The following is a 22,893-nucleotide window of genomic DNA, read 5'->3' as shown; positions in this document are numbered from 1 at the left end:
AGAAGTTCGTCACGGTTTTATATGCCATGCCAAATCTTCATAAACTCCTGAGGAAATAGAACTGCTGACATGCTTTCTTCATAATTGCACTTATGCGCTGGGTCATGGCAGGTTTTCTTAAATAGTAACACCTAGGAATTTAATAGCATGGGGTACTTAGACAATGTTCAGAAAGCTTATGCATAATAACTGACTTCATTTTGTTTGGGTTACTACATTATCTGTTCGGCAATAAGATTATATACATAGAAACACAGAAAACCTACAGCACAATACAGGCCCTTCGGCCCACAAAGCTGTGTCAAACATGTCCCTACCTTAGAACTACAAGCTTTACCCATAGCCGTCCCGTACATCCCGTCCAGTCCTGGTGACTTATCCAACTTGATGCTTACCAAAAGCTCCAGCACATCCTCTTTCTTAATATCTTAATGCTCAAGCATTTCAGTCCACTGCAAGTTATCCCTACAATCACCAAGATCCTTTTCCGTAGTGAATACTGAAGTAAAGTATTCAATAAGTACCTCTGCTATTTCCTCCGGTTCCATACACACTTTCCCACTGTCACACTTGATAGGTCCTTCCTCTCCACCTGGTTCACCTTTCACCTTCTAGCTAGTCTCCTCCCCCTCCCCACCCCACCCCACCTTTTTATTCTGGCATCTTTTCCCTTCCACTTCAGTCCCGTGGAAAGGTCTCAGCCCAAAATGTCGACTGTTTATTCTTTTCCATTATTGCTGCCTGACCTGATGAGTTCCTGCAGCATTTTGTGTGTATTGCGATGGATCTTCAGCATCTTCAGACTTTCTCCTGTTGCAGCACTGAAGGGGTTAATAGACAATCAACTTCTGGGCAAGTTTGTTTAACTTCAGCATGGTATTCTGCCCCTGCACGTATGTTACTGGATAATCACTGAAACAATACCATTCCCAAATAAAGGTCTCTTTAACAGTTCAAGGAATAGCAATGACTCAGCATTTTAAAATTAAGAGAATGCATTTTCTTACCCCTTTAGGAATTTGCTACCAAAACACTCATAAGGATTTCGTTTCTGCTACGTAGGTTTAACCTGTAAAGTGTCTGCAAGTAAAAGTAAACAAGTAAGTTTGCTTTCTCTCTACTCTTGCTGCTTTCATTGACTTCTCACAGCAACCGTGGCCCATCTGATGCACTTCTTGTGCACCATGATGCACATCGACAACCCCTTAAACCCCCTTACAATGGCCTGTTCCACATTGTGGAATGGGGCAAAAGGACATTTATTGTTGATAGGAAGGATAAACCTGAATGTATTTCTGTAGATCGCATTAAACAGCTCACCAACAGCTGGATGGTTCCTCGATCACGACATGACCACGTGTGTGTCAGCACCCTTCTGGATAAGCCAGAGGCATCTGCTGTTACTCCACCCAAGACACACAGAATCTGAGCCGGGCAGCTTGTAGGAGCTCCAGACAGATTCACAATGCCAATTTTGGTGAGTTCTGGGGGGTGGGGATGGCCTGAGTAGGGTAAAGCAATGGGTGACAGATAGCATATATTGTTCAGAATAGAAACATTCCTATTGAGTTATTGTGCTTACTTTAAGAGACGGTGTTTCACGTAATGACATCAGTGAAAGACGACTACTTTCAGTTTGTTTGCAATGGAAGTAAAGGGCTGCAGCTTTTGTTAAAGCACATAAAACAGCTCTCACATGTTTCATTCACAAATGTGTATTTTGACAAACCAAATCTTGGAGCTGACTGAGTGAACTTCAAGGAGTGTTTGCCTGCAAGACCCTACCTCTACTTCCTGAGGAGGCTGCGGAGACGAGGCAAGACATTGAAAACTTTGATAGACTTCTATAGATGTGGAGTGCAAGTGTATTGACTGGCTGCATCGTGGCCTGGTATGGGAACACCAATGCTTTTAAGTGGAAAATCTACAAAAGGTAGTGGATTCAGCTCAGTACATCACAGGTAAAGCCCTCCCGATCATTGAGCACATCCACTTGAAACATTTGAAAGCAGCATCCATCATCAAAGGTCCTCACTATGCTCTTTTCTGACAGCAGAAGGTACAGGAGCCTCAGGACTCACAGCAACAGGTTCAATAAGTTACTGCCCTCAACGATCAGGCTCATACATTGAGTGTTCCCATAACCAATTATCTCAGTTTAGGGACTCTTTATCTTGTTATTTCATGTGCTCGTAATTTATTGCTATTTATTTATTTATTTTGCATTTGCACAGTTTGTTGTCTTCTATGCTCTTGTTCTTCTTTCATTGATCCTGTTTACAGTTACTATCCTACAGACTTGCCGAGTATGCCCGCAGGAAAAAGACTCTCAGGGTTGTGTGTGGTGACGTGTATGTACTCTGATAATAAATGCTTTGAACTTTGAAACTGATAATGATTATTATTTTCTGTTAGTGGATTTGGTGCTTTCAATGAAATGGCAATACTGCAATTAATTTGGATTAAGTTCCTTCCTTATCCCAGCTTACCACATAACATTTTTAACCCCCAAAAGTATGATACAGTAAAAATAAGTAACCTCCTCAGTAACCCCCTTTAAAATTTCAACAACCCTGATTAATGAACAAGGATGGTAAGGATCATAAACACACAAGGGGTATCACAAAAGGACAGAGATTATGCAGGCACACGAGTGAATCTGCTGATGCTGGAAATAAATAAAAACACAAAATGCTGGCAGAACTCAGCAGGCCAGACAGCATCTATGGGATTAGGTAGTGACCACACGAGTGAATCTGCAGATGCTGCTACCTCCTCCCATAGATGCTGTCTGGCCTGCTGAGTTCTGCCAGCATTTTGTGTTTTTAGAGATTATGCAGGACAAGTGTTTTAGTTTCCTTGGCAATCTTTATGTTTATACAGGGATTAAGTACATTAACAGGCCCTTCTGGCTCTTGAATGCTGGGAGATCTCATTGAAACCTACCAAATATTGAAAGGCCTAGATAGAGAGGATTGGAGAGGAAGTTTCCTATAGTGGCAGAGTCTAGCACCAGAGGGCAATTTCAGAATAGAGGGAAGTCCATTTAGAACAGAGATGAGGAGTAATTTCTTTAGCTAGAAGTGGTGAATCTGTGAAATTTGCTGCCATGGACATCTGTGCAGATTTAGTCATTGAGGATATTTAAAGTGGAGGTTGATAGGTTCTTGGTTCAAAAGTCAAAGTACATTTATAATCAAAGTATGTATGCATTATACAACCTTGGGATTCGTCTCCCTCAGGCAGCCACAAAACAAAGAAACCCAAAAGAACCCATTAAGTTAAACCCAAAAAACACCCAATGTGCAGAGAGAGATAAAAAAAAACATATCATGCAAACAATAAAAGTAAGCAAGTAGCATTTAGAATGAAAGTGAGTCCAGACACACAAAGCCCAGAGCAGCCAAAGCAGGCCCACGGCCTCAGGGTCAGTTAGTTGGGGCACCAAAGGTTACGGGGAGAAGTCAGGAAAATAGAAGATAGAGGTTGAGAAGAATGATGGAAGGGCAGAGCAGACTCAATGAGCCAAGTGTCCTAATTCTGCTCCTATGTCTTATGGTCTTATAATAGAAGTAATGAGTGGCTCAGCAGAAACCGGGTTATAAAGAGTCGCCACACTCCCGCACCATGTGATAAACCCGGCATCGTTTGCTCATGTATTTTTGCATAGGAGTTGTTTCCCAAGTATGAGTTTTGCTATCCATAATTTGACTTCTCAAAAGTAATCAATTGTAACCTCCACCATCCAGGCTCTCTTCATTCAGCTGCCATCAGGGAGAAGTACAGAAGCCTTAGGTCCTGTGGTAAACTATGTGTATACCTGTCTGGACAAACCCCTTTGCTGACTGCTCCTGTGGCTCCTCCCACAGACCCCTGTATAAAGGCGATTGGAGGCACTGCTCCCCCCTCAGTCTCCAAGATGTTGTGGTCACTTTTGCTGCTAATAAAAGCCTATCTTTTGCCTCCCATCTCCGAGAGTTATTGATGGTGCATTAATTTTATTAGCAGCAATTTTAAAACATGGAGAGCATTTTATGACCCGACAGATTGGATATTGACCCTCAATCTCTGGAAGCCAGCATCGCTTTTGAACTCTGGCTTGCATGCTTCCAATCACACCTAGAGGAGATTCGTGTGACCGAGCCTGCAACGATGCACAAAATTCTCCTCTCCAGGGTCAGTCCGCGGGTCTACTCCCTGATCAGGGACCTGCCAACCTACCAAGGGGCACTGGACGCCCTCAAAAGACAATACCTGCGGCCGGTGAACACCGTCTACACAAGACATCACTTAGCAACACGGCGGCAGCAGGCCAGAGAGTCGGGTGCTGAGTTTGTCCGGGCCCTACAGACGCTCGTGCGGGCCTGCGACTGCAGGGGACTGACGGCAGAGCAGCATGCGGAGCTGCTAGTATGAGACGCCTTCGTTACAGGGATCAGGTCAGTGTACGTGTGCCAGCGGCTGCTGGAACACACCAATCTTACCTTACATTCGGCGATCGAGCTGGCCGACACGCTGGAGGCTGCGCTGCATGATGCTGACACTCTACAGGCGCGCGATCTCCCACTGGCCCCGTGAACGCTGCAGACCCTGCAACCCGCTGGCGAATCGACCTTGGCTGCTGCCAGTTGCAAGTCCATGAAGTCTCCGCAACCCAGCGTATTGACCATGACTGCTGCCAGTTGCAAGTCCGCGCAGTGTTCTTTCTGCGGACTCGAAAAGCACCCCCGAAAACGCTGCCCGGCCTGAGAAGCGACCTGCTCCAGCTGCAGAAAGAAGGGCCACTTCGTCAAGGCCTGTAAGTCCAAACCACGAGCATGATCGAGCAGCGCCACTTGCAAGGCATGGGGGTGGCCATCTTGGTCGCCGCCATCTTGCCTGTCCGCCTCGTGCGAGGCATGGGGGAGACCATTTTTGTCGGCGCCACCTCGCCCCGCCTCCAACCCACGAGTGCTTACCGGGCACCAAGACGGCGATTCAACTCTGGCCTCCGTGACCCTCGACCAAAGCGCTCCACACCAGCTCGCAAGGTCAATGATGGACATCCTGGTGGAGGGGCACAGGACTAGCTGCCTGTTTGACACGGGCAGCACTGACAGTTTTATTGACCCGGACAAGGTGCAACGCTGCGGACTCGTGACACAGCCGGTAAGCCAGAGAGTCACCATGGCTTCTGGATCACATTCCACAGACATCCGGGGGGGTTGTGTAGCAACATTGGTGGTGCAGGGCACAAAATATCGGGACTTTGCGTTATCGGTCATGCCTCAACTGTGTGCCCCTGTGCTATTGGGGCTCGACTTCCAGAGCCACCTGAAAAGTGTGACAATGGAGTATGACGGGCCCCTCCCACCACTCACTGTCAGGAATCCTCAGTTTTGTGGGACTTCGTCATATGCCCCGCTACTAACCACACACACACACACACACATCCCACGCCAACGGCTGCACTACTGAGACCACTTGCAGCCTCTCCACCCTCAAGATCCCTCCCCCGCCGCTGTTCGCCAACCTGACCCCCAACTGTAAACCTGTGGTAATTAAAAGCAGGAGGTATAGCGTGGGGGACAGGGCCTTCATTCAGTCAGAGGTGCAGCGGCTGCTCAGGGAGGGGATCATTGAGCCAAGCACAAGTCCTTGGAGGGCCCAGGTGGTTGTTGTTCGGACTGGGCAGAAAAATAGGATGGTCGTGGACTATAGCCAGACCATCAATAGTTTCACGCAGCTTGATGTGTACCCCCTACCCCGCATTGCGGATATGGTCAATCAGATAGCTCAGTACAAGGTGTACTTGACCATAGACCTGAAATCCGCTTACCATCAGCTCCCCATCCGCCCAAAGGACCACCCCTACACCGCCTTCGAGGTGGGCGGCAGGCTCTATCACTTCCTGCGCATCCCCTTCGGTGTCACGAATGGTGTCTCTGTCTTCCAGAGGGAAATGGACCGGATGGTGGACCAGTGCCAACTGAAGGCCACATTTCTCTATCTGGATAACATCACCATTTGTGGCCACGACTTGCAGGATCACGACACCAACGATTTTTCCAAGTGGCCAAAGCTCTTAACCTTACCTATAACAGGGACAACTGTGTGTTCAGAACCACCCAACTTGCTATCCTTGGGTATGTCGTGGAGAACAGGGTCATTGGCCCTGACCCCAACCGTATGCATCCCCTATTGGAACTCCTTCTTCCCACCACCCTCAAAGCCCTCAGACTGTGCCTGGGCTTCTTTTCCTATTACGCCCAATGGGTCCCTCACTACGCCGACAAGGCCCGCCCCCTGGTCAAGTCCACTGCATTTCCCCTCTCAGCCGAGGCCTGCGCGGCCTTCAGCCGCATTAAAGGGGACATTGCCAAAGCAACGATGCATGTGGTGGATGAGACCATTCCCTTCCAAGTAGAGAGTGACGCCTCCGATTTCGCGCTGGCTGCTACCCTCAATCAGGCAGGCAGGCCAGTAGCATTCTTTTCTCATACCCTTCAAGGCCCTGAAATTCGGCACTCCGCGGTGGAGAAAGAAGCCCAGGCCACAGTGGAAGCTATTAGGCACTGGAGGCACTATCTCGCCGGCAAAAGGTTCACCTTGCTGACCGACCAGCGCTCAGCTGCGTTCACGTTCAGCAACCAACAGCGGGGCAAAATCAAAAATGATAAAATTTTGAGGTGGAGAATCGAACTCTCCACCTTCAACTATGACATCCTGTACCGGCCTGGAAGGCTCAATGAGTCCCCTGATGCCCTATCCCGGGGAGCGTGTGCCAGCGCGCAGCTCGACCAGCTATACGCCCTCCATGCACATCTTTGCCACCCGGGGGTCACCCGATTTTACCATTTCGTGAAAGCCCAGAACCTGCCTTACTCCCTTGAGGAAATCAGGACGATGACCAGGGACTGCCAAGTCTGCGCTGAGTGCAAACCACACTTCTACCGTTCAGCAAAGGCACAACTTATCAAGGCCACCCGCCCCTTTGAGCGACTGAGTGTTGACTTTAAGGGCCCCCTTCCCTCCACCGACCACAATGTCTACTTTCTCAACATTATCGACGAGTACTCGTGGTTCCCATTTGCCATCCCCTGCCCCGACACCACTACCACGTCCGTCATAAAAGCCCTGCGCCAGCTCTTCACTCTGTTCGGATATCCCTGCTATATCCACAGTGATAGAGGGTCCTCATTTATGAGTGACGAGCTGCGCCAGTACCTGCTGGCTAGGGGTATTGCTACTAGTAGGACCATGAGCTATAATCCCTGGGGGAATGGACAGGTGGAGAGGGAGAAGGCCACATCCTTAGCCCTTAGGTCAAAGGGATTGCCGGTCTCTTGCTGGCAGGAGGTCCTCCCTGAGGCACTCCACTCCATCCGCTCCCTGTTATGCACGTCCACCAATGCCGCCCCTCATGAGTGACTCTTTTCTTTTCCCAGGAAGTCTGCCGCTGGGACCACCCTACCGGCTTGGCTGACGTTCCCAGGGCCAGTGCTGCTCCGGAAACATGCGAGGAGCAATAAATACTCCCCAATGGTCGAGAGGGTTCACCTACTTCATGCAAACCCCCAGTATGCCTACGTGGTCTTACCTGATGGGCGGGAGGACACGGTCTCCATCTGCGTACTGGCGCCCACAGAAGCACCAGACCCCTACCCCGAACACTCCACGGTGACTATGAACCCCGTACCCACCGATGTATATACCCATGAGACACCGCGTACACCAAGCCCTACACAGACTCCTCACGACACTCCCATACTGGGCGCCACACACACACATGAGGGATTACTGATGCCTAACGGGCTGGCACCTCAAGTCAGGCCGGAGCCAGCACAACCACCGTCTCCGGTACAATCACCACCAGTGCTACATAGATCGCAGTGACAGATTCAACCACCTGATAGACTTAACCTGTAAAAATACTTGTAAGAAACTTCGCCCCGTGGGGACTCTCTTTTAAAACAAGGGGGGGGGGGTGAATGTGGTAAACTATGTGTATACCCGTCTGGACACACCCCTTTGCTGACTGCTCCTGTGGCTCCTCCCACAGACCCCTGTATAAAGGCGATCGGAGGCACTGCTCCTCCCTCAGTCTCCAGGATGTTGTGGTCACTTTTGCTGCTAATAAAAGCCTATCATTCGCCTCCCGTCTCTGAGAGTTATTGATGGTGCATCAGGTCCCACACCACAAGGTTCAGGAACACTCCCAAACCATCAACCATCAAAGTCCCGAACAAGTGTGCATAACACCACTTAGTCAGCTCTGAATTCATTCCCTATGGAATCACAACTAATGGACTAAATTTCACGGATTCACATCTCATGTTCTCAGTGTTATTTCATTTATTATTTGCACAGTTTGTCTTCTTTTGCACATTGGTTGTTTGTTAGACTTTGTGTGTAGGTTTTCATTAACTACTGTCATAGAGTCACAGAAAAGTACAGCACAGAAACAGGATCTTTGGCCCATCTAATCCATGCCAAACCATTTAAACTGTCTAGTTCAATCAACATGCACCGGGACCACAGCCCTCCATACCCCTACCATCCATGTACCTATCCAAACTTCTGTTAAACATTAAAATCAAGCTCACATGCACCACTTGCCCTGGCAGCTCATTCCACCCTCTCACAACTCTCTGAGTGATGAAGCTTCCCCCATGTTTTCCTTAAATTTTTCACCTTTCACCCTTAACCGATGACCTCTAGTTACAGTCCCACCCAACCTCAGTGGAAAAAGCCTGCTTGAGTTCACCCTATTTCTACCCCTCATAATCTTGTAAACTTCTATCAAATCTCCCCTCAATCTTCAATGTTCTAAACAATTAAAGTCTGACCTATTTAATCTTTCCTTATAACTCAGGTTCTCCAGATCCAGCAACATCCTTGTAAATTTTCTCTAAAATTCTATTGCACTTCTTTGCAAGAAAATGAATCTCAGGGTAGTATATAATCAAAGCATTAATATTCTATCTCATGTTAAAAATCTGGCTTTGTATATTCAAGCAACCTCATAATCAGGATAATTCCAGAGCCATTTCCCTTTTAAACTTTATCTTTCCCTATCAAGTAAGAAGACTTCAACATGACCTCTTCTGACCCCATCACCCCAACCACAAACCATTCCAGCTGCTACCATCTGGGAAACGGCACCATAAAAGCCAGGAACAACTCCGGGACAGCTTCTTCCACCAGGACATCAGACTGATTAATTCATGCTCCCACAACTGTATTTCTATGCTGTACTGATCATCCTTTGTACATACTATTTATTTCAAATTGCACATCACACATTTAGATGGAGAAGTAATGTAAAGATTTTTACTTCTCAAGTATAAGAAATAAAGTCAATTCAATTCAATTCAACTCTCTCTTCTTCTTGGCCAGACACCAGGAAGAAGCAGTCAAGGGTTTGACATTCTCGGTTTAGATAAATATTGAATGTTGTGCAATCTCAGTACAACATTTTGGTCATTCTTTCTATTTGCAAATCTGAAATGTACAGTTTTGGTATAGATTATAGTCTCAGGAAAGCAGGGACACTAATGATGCCAATTTTGGAAACACAAATTCCAAGTATTTTTATGAATATCCTAAACCCAGATACAAAGAACTACATTATAAACTTTGCAGATGAAACAAATCTTGGCAATTTAGCAGTGACATTTATGGACTTCAGAAAAGACAAATTGCCTGCTATGCTTCCTACATTACCACAGTGGCTATATATCAAGCAGTATTTCATTGGCCATACAATGGTTTAGAACGTCTTACGTTTTTAAAAAGCCCTCTAAAAATAAAAACAAAACCTTTTCTTAAATGAATGTTAAATCGATGCAAGATGCGGAGGATGTTTCCTTTGGTGGGAGAGTCGAGGATCAGAAGGCGGAGCCTCAGAGTAGAAGGACGTCCTTTAGAACAGGGATGAGGAGGAATTTCTTTGATGCTAAGGTTAGAATTTTGCATAAACAACATGAATCCATGGATCCAACCTGCCTCATATTAAACGGTTCAGGCTGGTGGTAGTGTAATGGTATGGAGAACGTTTCCTTGACACACATTAGGCTTCTTGGTACCAACTGAGCATCGTTTAAATGCCACAGTCAACCTGACCATGTGAATCCCTTCATGGCCACAGTCTCATCATTATGTGCCATGTTGTATGATGTAGGCGATCATGGTCTCTTGAACATGATTGTTCTTGGCATTTTTTTTTCCATTGAAGTGGTTTGCCATTGCCTTCTTCTGGACAGTCTCTTTACAAGACAGGTGACTCCAGCCATTATCAATACTCTTCGGAGATTGTGTGCCTGGTGTCAATAGCCGGATAACCAAGACTTGTGAAATGTACCAGCTGCTCATACGACCATGCACCACCTGCTCCCATGGCTTCACATGACCCTGGTCGGGGTGGGGAGGCGCACTAAGCTGATGTTACACCTTGCCAGCTGGATTATGTGCCATCTCACAAAGCACATGTCATCACCAACTGGTTCCACCAACATGACAATGAGATCAGTATACTCCAATGGCCTCCACAGTCACCTGATCTCAAACCAATAGGTGTGTGGTGGAGAGTATATTGACTGGCTGCATCATGGTCTCATATACAAACACCAATGCCCTCGAAAGGAAAATCCTACAAAACATAGTGGATACTGCCCAGTCCATCATGGATAAAAGCCTCCTCATCATTGAGCACATCTACATGAAGCATTGTCGCAGAAAAGCAGCATCCATCATTAAGGACCCCCACCGCCAAAGTCATGCTCTCTTCTTGCTGCTGCCATCATTAGGAAGGACCCTCATCACCAGGTTCAGGAACAGTTATACCCATCAACCATTGCTCTTGAATCTGGGGAGAACTTCACTCGCCCCATCACTGAACTGTTCCCACAACCTATGGACTTACTTTCAAGGACTCTTCATCTTTATTCATTAAAAGAATTATTATTTTTTGTCTTTTATATTTGCACAATTTGCTGTCTTTTGCACGTTAGATGTTTGTGCATCCTGTTGGGTGCTGTTTGACATTGATTCATTCTATTGTGTTTATTGTGCATGTCTGCAAGAAAACAAATCTCGGAGCTGCAGATGGTGACATATCTGTAACTTCATAATAAATTTATTTGACCTTTGGAATGTGGTGGAACAGGACGTTCACAACAATGTGCAGGCAACAAGTGTGCAGCAACTGCTTGATGCTGTCATGTCAACATGGACCAAAATCGCTTAAGAAATATTTCCAGCGCCTTGTTGAATCATGAAGAATTCACGCTATTCCTGGGCCAAAGGAGGGCCCTACCCAGTACAAGAAAGGTGGCCACTGCTTATAGAAACATTGAAACATAGAAAATTGGTGCAGGAGTAGGCCATTCGGCCCTGTGAGCCTGCACCGCCATTCAGTATGATCATGGCTGATCATCCAACTCAGAATCCTGTACCTGCTTTCTCTCTATACCCCCTGATCCCTTTAGCCACAACTGCCATATCTAACTTCCTCTTAAATATAGCCAATGAGCTGGCCTCAACTGTTTTCTGTGGCAGAGAATTCCACAGATTCACCACTCTCTGTGTGAAGAAGTTTTTCCTCATCTCTGTCCTAAAAGGCTTCCCCTTTATCCTTAAACTGTGACCCCTCATTCCGGACTTGCCCAACATCGGAAACAATCTTCCTGCATCTAGCCTGTCCAATCCCTTTAGAATTTTATATGTTTCAATAAGATTCCCCCTCAATCTTCTAAATTCCAGTGAGTACAAGCCTAGTCGATCCAGTCTTTCTTCATATGAAAGTCCTGCCATCCCAGGAATCAATCTGGTGAACCTTCTCTGTACTCCCTCTATGGTAAGAATGTCTTTCCTCAGATTAGGGGACCAAAACTGCACACAATATTCTAGGTGCGGTCTCACCAAGGCCTTGTACAACTGCAGTAGAACCTCTCTGCTCCTGTACTCAAATCCTTTTGCTATGAATGACAACATACCATTTGCCTTTTTCACCGCCTGCTGTACCTGCATGCCCACCTTCAATGACTGGTGTACAATGACACCCAGGTCTCGTTGCACCTCCCCTTTTCCTAATCAGCCACCGTTCAGATAATAATCTGTTTTCCTGTTCTTGCAACCAAAGTGGATAACCTCACATTTATCCACATTAAATTGCATCGGCCATGAATTTACCCAATCACCAAACCTATCCAAGTCACCCTGCATCCTCTTAGAATCCTCCTCACAGCTAACACCGCCGCTCAGCTTCATGTCATCTGCAAACTTGGAGATGCTGCATTTAATTCCCTCGTCTATATCATTAATATATATTGTAAACAACTCGGGTCCCAGCACTGAGCCTTGCGGTACCCCACTAGTCACTGCCTGCCATTCTGAAAAGGTCCCGTTTACTCCCACTCTTTGCTTCCTGTCTGCCAACCAATTCTCTATCCACATCAATACCATACCCCCATTATGATAATGGCCCTCCCCACCGCAATTTTAACCTACGTATATGAACAATCTGTAAGTTTTTATGTCCTCCCCTGTGACTGTGTGGGTTTTCCCTGGGTGCTCGTGTTTCCTCCCATGTTCCAAAGACATATGGATTATTAATTTGTGGGCATACTATGTTCTTGCTGGAGGCAATATGCCGTCAGCACATCCTCGGACTGTGTTGTTCATTAACACATTTCATTGTATGTTTCAATGTACATAGGACAAGTAAAACTAATCTTTAATTAGCAATCCAGCTGGTTCCCTCGATCCAAAAATAAGTTATGCCATTTTAGGGCGCCACAGTCATGTAGTGGGCAGTGTGTCACTTGGGGTGTCGGAGTTCAAAGTTCATTTCCAGTGTACTCTGTAAGAAATTTGTACGTCCTTCCTGTGAGCAGTGTGTGTTTCCTCTGGGTGCTCCAGTTTCATCCCACAGTCCAAAGACATACCAGTTAGTAGGTTAACCATATAACCATATAACAATCACAGCACGGAAACAGGCCATCTTGGCCCTCCTAGTCCGTGCCGAACCCTTAATCTCACCTAGTCCCACCTACCCGCACTCAGCCCATAACCCTCCACTCCTTTCCTGTTCATATACATATCCAATTTTACCTTAAATGACACAACTGAACTGGCCTCTACTACTTCTACAGGAAGCTCATTCCACACAGCTATCACTCTTTGAGTAAAGAAATACCCCCTCGTGTTTCCCTTAAACTTCTGCCCCCTAACTCTCAAATCATGTCCTCTAGTTTGAATCTCCCCTACTCTCAATGGAAACAGCCTGTTCACGTCAACTCTATCTATCCCTCTCAAAATTTTAAATACCTCGATCAAATCCCCCCTCAACCTTCTACGCTCCAATGAATAGAGACCTAACTTGTTCAACCTTTCTCTGTAACTTAATTGCTGAAACCCAGGTAACATCCTAGTAAATCGTCTCTGCACTCTCTCTAATTTATTGATATCTTTCCTATAATTCGGTGACCAGAACTGCACACAATATTCCAAATTTGGCCTTACCAATGCCTTGTACAACTTCAGCATTACATCCCAACTTTTGTACTCAATGCTTTGATTTATAAAGGCCAGCGTTCCAAAAGCCCTCTTCACCACCCTATCTACATGAGACTCCACTTTCAGGGAACTATGCACAGTTATTCCTAGATCTCTCTGTTCCTCTGCATTCCTCAATGCCCTACCATTTACTCTGTATGTTCTATTTGGATTATTCCTGCCAAAATGTAGAACCTCACACTTCTCAGCATTAAACTCCATCTGCCAACGTTCAGCCCATTCTTCTAACTGGCATAAATCTCCCTGCAAGCTTTGAAAATCCACCTCATTATCCACAAAACCTCCTACCTTAGTATCATCGGCATACTTACTAATCCAATTTACCACCCCATCATCCAGATCATTTATGTGTATTACAAACAACATTGGGCCCAAAACAGATCCCTGAGGCACCCCGCTAGTCACCGGCCTCCATCCCGATAAACAATTATCCACCACTACTCTCTGGCATCTCCCATCTAGCCACTGTTGAATCCATTTTATTACTCCAGCATTAATACCTAACGACTGAACCTTCTTAAATAACCTTCCATGTGGAACTTTGTCAAAGGCTTTGCTGAAGTCCATATAGACTACATCCACTGCCTTACCCTCGTCAACATTCCTCGTAACTTCTTCAAAAAATTCAATAAGGTTTGTCAAACATGACCTTCCACGCACAAATCCATGCTGGCTACTTCTAATCAGATCCCGTCTATCCAGATAATTATAAATACTATCTCTAAGAATACTTTCCATTAATTTACCCACCACTGATGTCAAACTGACAGGTCTATAATTGCTAGGCTTCCTTCTAGAACCCTTTTTAAACAATGGAACCACATGAGCAATACGCCAATCCTCCGGCACAATCCCCGTTTCTAATGACATATTAAAGATCTCCGTCAGAGCTCCTGCTATTTCTACACAAACTTCCCTCAAGGTCCTGGGGAATATCCTGTCAGGACCCGGAGATTTATCCACTTTGGTTAATTGGTCATTTTAAATTAGGCTAGTGTTAAATAGGTGGGTTGCTTGGCAGTGCAGTTCGCTGAGCCGACAGGGCCTGTTCCGTGCTGTAACTCTAAGTAAAAAATAAAATAAACATTGTGGGCCGAAGGGCTTCTGCTGTGCTGCTGTTTTCCAGAAGCAACAGGCAAGAGCAGGACACACCAGCAATGGAAAACGGGGAAGCATAAAATTGTGCCTGAAACTCTCGCAATATTGGTTAGCAAGGTGTGATCTGCTCATCTGATAATAGCCATTTCAGCTGAAGGATTGTTTGAAATAATTTTGATTCTATCTTTTCTGAAACACAATAAAGGTAAAATGCAGTGAAGATCAAGGTAGAAGATTACACATAATCCACATATTAACTTACTGAATCATTCATGGCTAGTGTAAGCAATTTGCTTGCCAGTAAGGTTCTTGACTGCAAAAAGCCAGTTTAAATATTTCAATTACTTCAAGCCATAGAGTGCTACAGCACCGAAATAGGCCAGCTAATCTGTGTCAACCTGTTTTACTGTCTAGTCCCAATGATCTACACCCAGAACATAGCCATTCACACCTCTCCCATCTATGCTCTTATCCAAACCTCTCTTTCATGTTCCAATCAAATCCACATCCTCCAATTCTACTGTCAGCTCATTCCACACTCACACCATCCTCTGCGTGAAGAAATTCCTCCTCAGATTCCCCTTAAATATTTCTCCTTTCACCCTAAATCCACATATATTGACAGATAGACAGATAAACAGAGAGAAAGAGAAATCATTATCATCATCAGTATGTGCCGTGTCATATGACATAAGCAATTGTGGTCTTGACCATGATTGTACGTCAATTTTTTTCTACAGACGTGGTTTGCCATTGCCTTCTTCTGGGCAGTGTCTTTACAAGATGGGTGAGCCCAACCATTATCAATACTCTTCAGAGATTGTGTGCCTGGTGTTAGTGGTCACATAATCAAGATTTATCACATAACCAGTTGCTCATACGACCATCCTCCACCTGCTCCCATGGCTTCATGTGACTCTGAATGGGAGAGGGGTTAAGCAGGTGCTACACCGTGCCCAAGGGTGACCTGCAGGCTCGTGGAGGGAAGGAGCACCTTACACCTCCTTTGGTAGAGACATATCTCACCTCGCCATGCATAGAATTACAAACAACACACACAAAACACCGCTGAAACGCCAGCGCTTTATTCCCCGCCATTGATGCTGCCTGATCTCCTAGTTCCTGCTGCATTCTATGTATTACAGAGGAATGGGAGTGTTCATGGACCATTCCGAAATCTGATGGCAGAGGAGAAGAAATGGCTCCTGTATAGGTCTTCAGGCTCCTGTACCTCCTTCCTGATGGTAGTAATTAGAAGAGGGCATGCCCTGGGTGCTAAGGGCCCTTAACTGAGCTGATTTGTGTTAAGTGTTCATTTAATAACATTTTCCACAATATCTTGCATCAGTTTGTTGATGAAATATATCAACTAGAATATCTAGTAGTTTTGTGAGCTGCCTGCAAAACATTGCCATTGGTCCCTGGCGCCATCTTGCATCTTCGTCAAGTGGACGTCACTTTGGCACACAGTATATTCAAATAGTCTGACTGGAAAGACAGCTAGTCTAACAGCAAGGAAGTGTTTCATACGATAACCTTACACCAGTCCTTTACCAGATCCTGTGCTCTCGGCCATTCCTGGACTTCAAGTGAACTGAATCAAGTTCATTGGCGAACAGCTGCAGACATGTGAGGATCTCAGAAGGGAGCTGAGATGGAACCTCAGTACTTCTATGTGAATTTGGCTACAACCTCTTCAGTCTTGTCTTTTGCTGGGCTCTGCTGTCTTTGATGTTAAGGATGCTCTTCAAGTCTTGTTAGCCACTGTTCTATTGTGGTTATTATTTAATCATGGATTTATTGAGTATTCCCTCAAGAAAATGAATCTGGGTTGTATATGGAGACGTATATTGTCTGTACTTTGATGGTAATTTTATTTTGTAATTTGAACAACCAAATGCGGCAGAAATGCAGAACTTTGATCTGAGTCATTGTTTGTTTATTTAATTAGTTCCAACTGCTGCATGCTCTCTCTGCTGATCAACATGAAGCTGTGGAATTCTTTGCCACAGACAGCAATGAAGTGGAGGTTGATAGGTTCTTGAATAGTCAGGGCATCAAAGGTCACAGGGAGAATGCAGGAGAATGGTTTTGAATTAAGTCAGACATGATGAAATGGCAAAGCAGACTTGATGGGCTGAATGGCCTAATTCTGCTCCTGTGTGTTATAGTTTTATGTAAGTGGATCCATTAGCTTTGTACCAGTGCATCACTTTACAGTGATCACAACCAGGTTCAATACCGCCGCTGTCTGTAAGGAGTTTGTACATTCTCCCTGTGAGTGTGTGGGTTTCCTTTGGATTCTCCAACTTCCTCCCACTGTCCAAAGAAGCACGGGTTAAGGTTAGCCAGTAGTGAGCATGTGATGTTGATGCTGGAAACATGGCAACACAATCCTTGCTAATTTAATCTGACACAAACAATGCTTTTGACTGTACAGCCAATATTTTGATGTACATGTGTTAAACAAAGTGAATCAGTTACTCAGATATATTATGGCACGAGCACACACACATTTCCACGTAGACTCATACACCCAATCAATGCACACGCGCTGCTCATGCAAGTGGAGTGAGAGCATTGGGATTGGCTTTCTGACCTCATTCTCAGCAACATACCTGTGGTACATGCACCCTATGGTAGCAATGAAGAAAATTAAATGCCAGAACTGTGACACAGAAAATATTGCGGTTGCTGGAAATCTAAAAATTAGCTTTATTTGCCACCTGCACATTGAAGCATACAGTGGAACGGATCATTGGCGTTAATAACCAACACAGGCCAAGGATTGTGCTGGGGGCAGCCCACAAGTGCCACCATGCTCCTGATGCCAACACAGCGAGCCCACAAATCACTGCCCCTAATCCGTAAATGGTTGGGATGTGAAAGGAATCCGGGCACCTGGAGGAAACCCACACAGTCACGAGGAGGATGCACCAACTCCCTACAGACAGCGGCAGAACTGAACTTGATCAATCGTCGCCGTAAAGCAATGCACAACTGCAACTTACATGCTGGGCCCAGGACAGCTCCTCCAAAATGATAACACCAGCTGGCTGACCCTCTCCACCTCTGATCCCCCGACAAGGACTGGCTCATAGACTCTGGATTCCTCCTCATGAAGTCATTAATCAACTCCTTGGTCTTGCTGACGCTGAGTAAGATGCTGTTTTTGTGGCACCACTCGGCCAGATTTTCAATCTCCCTCCTCTATGCTGATTCATCACCACCTTTGATCCCGCCTACGGCAGTGGTACCATCAGCAAACTTGAATATATTATTGGATCCATGCTTAGCCACACAGTCATATGTGTAAAGCGAGTAAAGCAGGGGCTTACTTTGAACTTTGATGAGGATCAAGGAGCAACTTTACTTACTAAGTGGTAGATGTGAGTTTATTTCAACTTCCAAGAGATGTTAGGATAAGTCCTTGGATGGCAGGGATATAGTCTTTGTGTGGGTCAATGGGACTGGGCAGGTTAACAGTTCAACATGAACTTAAAGGACCAAAGCATCTGTTTCTGCGCTGTAGTGCTCTATTTTTCTACAACTATTTACATGTCTTAGGAATCTGCTGTGAAGTGTTGGTAAAAGCAGAACATTCAATAGATATAAAGAACATACTTGGGCGACATCTTTCAGATAGCCAATCTCTTCAATTATTTCACTTTTTCTACACCTTCTGCCTGTTCTTTTTGTTTGATTGAGTTTCAGACACTGCTGGAGTCTGTGACATGCAGTTTGAAGTTTGATCGAGCGAGCTAGGGCTCTGCTTTCCCGAAGAGGACTGCGAGTGTGGGCGACCTCATGAAGAAGACCTGAGAGGGGTCGCAGGGCCAGGACCGACTCCAATTCGAAGCGTCGAGGAAGAATGAAGCATCAAGGCGAACATGGAGGAGGACAGTGGTCGACAGCTATTGGTAGCCAGGTCGGTGGTGTTCGGGAGGCCACAGGTCAGCGACATGGTGGTCAGAATGCCGTAGGTCAACAGTACAGTGGTCATTCTTTGCAGAAGGACTAAGACAGGAGGATGTTTTCAAACCTCTGAGATTTATGTGATTATTGGACTGTAGTTTATACTGCTCCCCTCCAGTTTTCTGTGTTTTCTTCTTTGTTGTCAATTGGCACGTTGGGGTTCCGGGTGGGCACTGTGTTGGTTTTTGTGCGAGGGAGCGGTTGAGGATTTGGGGTCTGATGCTCTTGTTGGCTTTGCTGTGTGGACAATCTATTGGTCTTTGTCTGTGGGAGAGGGGTTTGGGGGTTTGGTGCTGTTGGCGCTGTTCTTTTTTGCGGGGAAGAAGTTGAGGGTTTGATGTTGTTGTTGCTGTTTCTTTTGTAAGGGAGAGGGTTGGGAGTTTCGAGTTTTTGATGTTCTACCTGCTGTCACACATTTGCTGTGTGCAACGAGCTTCCAGTAGAAGTGGTAGAAGCAGGTTCGATTTTGTCATTTAAAAAAAAAATTGGATAGGTATACGGACAGGAAAGGAATGGAGGGTTATGGGCTGAGTGTGGGCCAGTGGGACTAGGTGAGAGTAAGCGTTCGGCACGGACTAGAAGGGCTGAGATAGCCTTTTTCCGTGCTGTAATTGTTATATGTTATATGGTTATATCTCCGAATGGGTGATCTGTTGTTTTTTTTGTGTGAAGGAGAGGTTGGGGAGTTTGGGGTTTGGTGTTCTAGCAGCCGTTTTTTGAGTGGGCAGTTCTGTTAATATTTTTGTGCAAGGGAATGGATGGAGGTATGAGGGTATGCGAGTTTTATTTCTTTTTCCTTTCATGTGGGGATGGGGAGGTGGGTTAATGGCTTTTCTTTCAACTGCTCTCATATTTTTTTCTGTATTTCATGGCTATCTGGGGAAGATAAATATCTGAGTTGTATCGTACATGCATAGTTTGACAATAAAATTAACCTTTGAATCTTTGAAAATTGCATAAATACCAGAATGTATTTGCAATGTAAACAGCGTTACAAAAAGTAGTTTAAAGAGTTTACAGTGCAGTGCAGGAGATAATAGATAGAGGGGTTGGGGGGGGTAACTATAATGATTGATCAGATTTTTGTATTAATAGCCCTGTAACCATTCCACAAGGGAGCTTTTGAAAAAGGCAGTTTGCAGGGTGTGTAATGTCTGCAATGATATAGGCAGTAATGAATAAAAAGCTTGATAAGAGGTATAGATCGAATGGAGAGCCAGAGATGTTCTCTTAGGGCAGAAATGCTAATACCAGGGAGCATAATTTTAAGGTGATTGGAAGAGAGTGTAAGGGCGATGTCAGAGACAGGTACACAGAGGTCTGTGGGTGATGTGGAACACTCTGCCAGGGGTGATGCTAGAGGCAGGTACATGTAAGAAACTCTTACAAAGACATGCGGGTGATAGAAAAATGGAGGGTTATGTGGGTGGAAAGGGTCACATTGATCTTAGAAGTGGTTAAAAGATCAGCATACCATTGTGGGCTGTAATATTCTATATTCTATGTGCTATGACACATCAGAGATGACAGAGTAAAAGACTGAATGCCAGAAATGTGGGAACTGGGACTAGAATGACTGATGATACAAAATTATTGACTGCTGAATGCTGAAAGATGAGATAATGCATCTTAAGCTGATGTTGAGCTCACTGGGGCAGTGTTGGAGACCAAAGACAGTAATCAGAGTTGGAGGAGGGTAGGAAAATTAAACTGACAGTTAAATGGAAGCTCACGGTTGCCTTGAATCCAAGCTGTTCCTTGAAGCAGTAACCTAATCTACATATGGGTTCTCCCATGTAGAAGCGACCATAAAACAAGCACAAAAGGCCTTAAACTACATCAGAAGCAGTTAGACAACTGGGAAAAAACATTTGTGGGTCTGGTAAATGGGAAGGAAAATGGAAAAGGAGAACATTTCAGCTGTTGTGGGTGAATGTGTAGACAGAGAAGCAACCAATATTGTCACAGTATTGAACACATGAGCTGGGATGTGATGAGAATCCCAAGACTAGAATGGTTGATTAGGATCAAGGATCAACTTTATTTTCCATATATATTTTCCAGGCAAAGTGGTGGATGTGGGTTTGATTCTGAGAGAAATGTGAATAGGTACATGGATGGCAGGGTTGGAGGGCGACGTTCCAGGTCCAGGTCAATAGTTCGACACAGACTAGATGGGCCAAAGGGTGATATCATTTGTACTATAGTTCCCTATGACTCTCTGATTATAACTTAGCAGGTCAGGCAGCGTCTATGGAGAGAAATAAGCAGTCGATGCTTCTGGCCACAAGCATTGCTCCAACATTTCTTAAGTGTTGGCAGCAAAGAGAACCCTTGAATTCTGATAAAAAAAAACAGCAACAACAGACTTCCAAATTTTCCAAGCAACAACATATTATTTATCTGATTTAGAGATGTTCATCAGGACCAGAAAAGCATATATAGTAGCACCATGTTGTAAAGAATGCAATTAGTGCTTGTTTGCAGCCTCTATGATGTTCTGGCCTTATCTAAACAATGAGACGTTAATCATTTGCCAGAGGAGGTGACAATGTATTCGGCACTTTCTTTGTTGACTGCTACTTCAGATTAACCCGATTTCCCACTTTTAACAAAAGCTGTTGACACGTCTAAAAATAGTGACTCTTATAAAAATATCCCTTCCTTCAAGAGCATATTGTGCACGCGGGAGTGTTTGTATAGATTGCAATGGGAACTGTGCTCATCCACAGCGTTAAATACACACACAGTAGCTCAAAGAGTAGACAATAAAGCCATTCACCCTCAACAACTCCTCTAAGGCATTTCAGAGATAGGGGCACAGGTCCTTGTTTCTATTAGCGACTGGCTAGGAGGTCAACCATTACTAACCAGTTCAACCAATCGGAATAGTACAGATTTTCAGGAAACGAAAACTGGGGATATTCTAAAAGAAACCCCTTGCTAATGCAAAGTGCATGTAGAAGTTTAAAAATTTCCTCCCCCAGGCAGTTAATCTGAGCAACCATTCTAGTTAGCCCCTCCCTCAAGCCCATCTATTACCCTGACACTGCACTGAGCTGCTAACACTGTAAACCACTGTTTATAAAGCTGTTTACATTCTAAATACACAATGGTATTTATGTATTTATACACATTTTATTCCCTACTGTACCAATTACTTTTATATAATTCTTTATTCTTCATCATTGTTCAATGTTGTTCACTCACAAGTTTCTACAGATGTACCATGGACAGCATTCCAACCGGCTGCATCGACTGGTATGGGGGGGGGGGGCAGGTAGTGCACTGAATCAAAATAAGCAGCTCCATCATGGGCAGTCTCCCCAGCATCCAGGACATCTTCAAGGAGTGGTGCCTCGAACAGGTGGTATCCATCATTAAGGACTGCCACCGCCCAGGACATATCCTCTTCTCATTGCTACCATCAGGGAGGAGGTACAGAAGCCTGAAGACACACACTCAGTGATTCAGGAACAGCTTCTTCACCTCTGCCATCTGGTTTAGAAACATAGAAACACAGAAAATAGGTGCAGGAGTAGGCCATTCGGACCTTCAAGCCTGCACCGCCATTCAGTATGATCATGGCTGATCATCCAACTCAGAACCCTGTACCTGCTTTCTCTCCATACCCCCGATCCCTTTAGCCACAACTGCCATATCTAACTTCCTCTTAAATATAGCCAATGAGCTGGCCTCAACTGTTTTCTGTGGCAGAGAATTCCACAGATTCACCACTCTCTGTGTGAAGAAGTTTTTCCTCATCTCAGTCCTAAAAGGCTTCCCCTTTATCCTTAAACTGTGACCCCTCATTCCGGACTTGCCCAACATCGGAAGCAATCTTCCTGCATCTAGCCTGTCCAATCCCTTTAGAATTTTATATGTTTCAATAAGATCCCCCCCACCCCAGTCTTCTAAATTCCAGTGAGTATAAGCCTAGTCGATCCAGCCTTTCTTCATATGAAAGTCCTGCCATCCCAGGAATCAATCTGGTGAACCTTCTCTGTACTCCCTCTATGGCAAGAATGTTTTTCCTCAGATTAGGGGACCAAAACCGCACAAAATTTCTCCTCACAGCTAACACCGCCGCCCAGCTTCGTGTCATCCGCAAACTTGGAGATGCTGCATTTAATTCCCTCGTCTAAATCATTAATATATATTGTAAACAACTGGGGTCCCAGCACTGAGCCTTGCGGTACCCCTCTCGTCACTGCCTGCCTTCTGAAAAGGTCCCGTTTACTCCCACTCTTTGCTTCCTGTCTG

The 22,893-nt window shown here is 45.2% G+C and overlaps 1 protein-coding gene across 2 annotated transcripts in view; it reads right to left on the bottom strand.

The window, feature by feature from the left end:
* The window catches only part of LOC132402003 (transcriptional activator GLI3-like), a 760,747-nt gene that overhangs the window by 632,988 nt on the left and 104,866 nt on the right, over nucleotides 1-22,893 (bottom strand). Inside the window, exon 1 of one of the 2 annotated variants that reach the window (XM_059984448.1) lies at nucleotides 1,008-1,050. The exons of the other annotated variant lie outside the window; for it this stretch is intronic. The gene's annotated coding sequence lies outside the window, so the exon portion shown is untranslated. Of the gene's footprint in view, nucleotides 1-1,007; nucleotides 1,051-22,893 lie in introns of those variants that run through there. 2 annotated transcript variants of the gene reach the window in all.

Source organism: Hypanus sabinus, chromosome 1 (genome assembly GCF_030144855.1).
Source record: "Hypanus sabinus isolate sHypSab1 chromosome 1, sHypSab1.hap1, whole genome shotgun sequence".
Taxonomy (NCBI): domain Eukaryota; kingdom Metazoa; phylum Chordata; class Chondrichthyes; order Myliobatiformes; family Dasyatidae; genus Hypanus; species Hypanus sabinus.
The sequence above is the reverse complement of the archived record's forward strand: the minus strand, read 5'-3'. Positions and strand labels throughout refer to the sequence as shown.